Source organism: Nanorana parkeri, unplaced genomic scaffold, assembly GCF_000935625.1.
Source record: "Nanorana parkeri isolate BGI_ZX_2015 unplaced genomic scaffold, ASM93562v1 scaffold504, whole genome shotgun sequence".
NCBI lineage: Eukaryota > Metazoa > Chordata > Amphibia > Anura > Dicroglossidae > Nanorana > Nanorana parkeri.
In genome coordinates, this window is record NW_017306772.1 from 908,595 (window position 1) to 911,070 (window position 2,476).

Below are 2,476 nucleotides of genomic sequence, written 5' to 3' on the forward strand. Positions count from 1 at the left end.
TTTTTCAGCTTCCTTTAACAGATCAAACTGTCCTGCAAAAGCAGCACATATAGGATTGAGACAAACCATTTAACACTGACTGGGGTGCTTACTACAGGAATCTTTTATTCACTTATATAAAACTTATATTCCAAAAGGGAAAACCGTTGCTGTAACTGCTTAAAAAGTGTTATCTGGAGTTTAATTTGTTAGTCAAGTCCATCTAAATCTGCTAGTCCTTCTAACACTACCCTTCCCACAGGGTGACAATGCTGCTGTCCAAGGGTGTCCGTTGCTCCTTCATAGTGTGGAGCCACCCTAAGGCAGGAAGTGTGTTACTGGCTGGATCACCAGGTCAAAATAAAAGAGAAACAGCCCTCAAAAAAAGAAAACTAATGCAGCCACCACATTTTTGTTTTGAGGTTTAGATATGCTTTAAATCTGTAAATGGTGATGTGGCTGACACAGGCACCCAACACATCTAGGATTATTAAATGACAAAGAGGACTATGGAGAATATAGTGCTGGAGTGGAGGGGAGGTAGAGCACAGGCCACCAGAGAGGTGAGTATAATCAGTCTTCTTTTGCAGGGAACTGGTGTTTTTATATCTCTGGAGACCTGACAGGGTATCTTTTGGTTTTTACTATTTGTTTATATCTTTTTAGTTTCACAAACAATGACCATTAGAGCAGGGTGAATGCTTGTGAGCTTTCTCAACAGAGAGCAAGCAAAAGTTGTATTCTTTATTGTAATCTGTCTCTGATTAAAACTCCATATGGCTCAATATGAACAGCACAAGGGCAGGGGATAGAGGGAGGAGGGGAAACACTACTTTAATTGAATTGGCTATATATATGATGATATATGTTAAAACTGCTGAGTGCTGTAAACTGCCTTGTCAGCAAAGCAGTTGAGATTAGCCCGGCAAACATGAAAAGGAGCCTAATGGTTGTGAAATTTAAAGCATTGGATATTCATGTGTCAAGTTTTATATCTTCGTTTAAAATTTTTTTTTACACCCGAACATACTACAGAACAAAAAATTTATATACACACTGCCTGTTGAAACAAAAAAGTTACCACCTGGATTTAGCTAAGCAAATAGGTCAGAGCTTTCCATTGGATAATAGGTCTAGGTTCAGCAACATTGTGTGTTATATTCCTCTTCATATCACAAGCTCCCCTTCACATCACAACCCAAGAGTCCACTTCACATGAGAAGACCCCCTTCACATCAGGAGCTCTCTTCACATCAGAATCCCCCTTTACATCAGAGCCCCCCATTCCTATCATAGTCCCCCTTTTCACATAAGAGCTCCCCCTTCACATTAGAAGCCTGCCTGTCCCATGGAAAGGCATGATGCTGTGCAAAGATTTGGAGGCACCCCTAAACCAGGCACGTTGGTTGAGAAAGTGTAGCCAGTGTGTAGAGTGTAGAGCTAGAGTGTAGCTAATCAGATTAGACCAAGAGGCAAACCCTGCTTGAATGGTTAAGCCTGAATCATACTTTGCTCACAGTTCCCATGTCAGCCAGTACTTTAAAAGAGGTGAACTAAGAGTAAAAGAGTCTTCAACCGCCAGGAATCATTTGTTATCAAGCCATTTGAATCTTGACCATATGCTAGGTATAGCAGAGGTAGCTGATTTTTGCATAACATCAGACTGAACATCTGTGATGAAACATCTAATGTAATAATATACTGCCTAGCCAATAAAAAACCTCACTACCTTAATTTAGCTAAGCAAATAGTTAAGAGCCTTCCACTGGATAAGTGTTATGATATGGGGTTACTTCAGTTGGACAGGTCTAGGTTCACCAACATTATGTTCCCCAAAAATGAGGTCAGCTGCCTACCTAAATATTCTGAATGATCCGGTTTTTCTATCAATTGATTATTTCATCCCTGAGTGCACAATGCCAGGATTCATTGGACTCAAAATGCTAAAGAATGGTTCAGGGATCATGCAGGGCCGGTGCAAGGATTTTTGCCTACACAGGCGAAGGTGAATTTTTCTGCCCCCCCCCCCCGCCACAATGCCACCCCAACATCCCCATACAATTTATTTGTGCTCTATTAAGCTATAGTGGCTCTCACTCTGAAGTATGCTGCGATACCTAAGATGTATAGCGCAATAAACATTTTTGGATGTAGGCTCACTCTAGACCCCACACATAGCTGAGACCCCACACAGCCCACCTGAGAGTGACCCTGCAGAGCACACCATATATCCGTCACAGCCCACCTTAGACTCTCTATGGTGGGCTCTGCAGGGTCTCAGGTGGTCTGGTTGCCGCTTCTGGGCCCAGCCCTCTCCACCTCCTCCCCTGTCACCTCTGCCATGCCGCCCCTGGTACGGCCGATACCCATGTAAGTAGCCCAGGCCGCCCAGACCCTTCACATGCGTATTGGCCATACCCCCCTGATGGCGGCCCTAAGAGCGGTGAAGGGTGCATCAATTTTCTTGTGGGGGGCAATTGCTCTGTTGCCTCCCCCC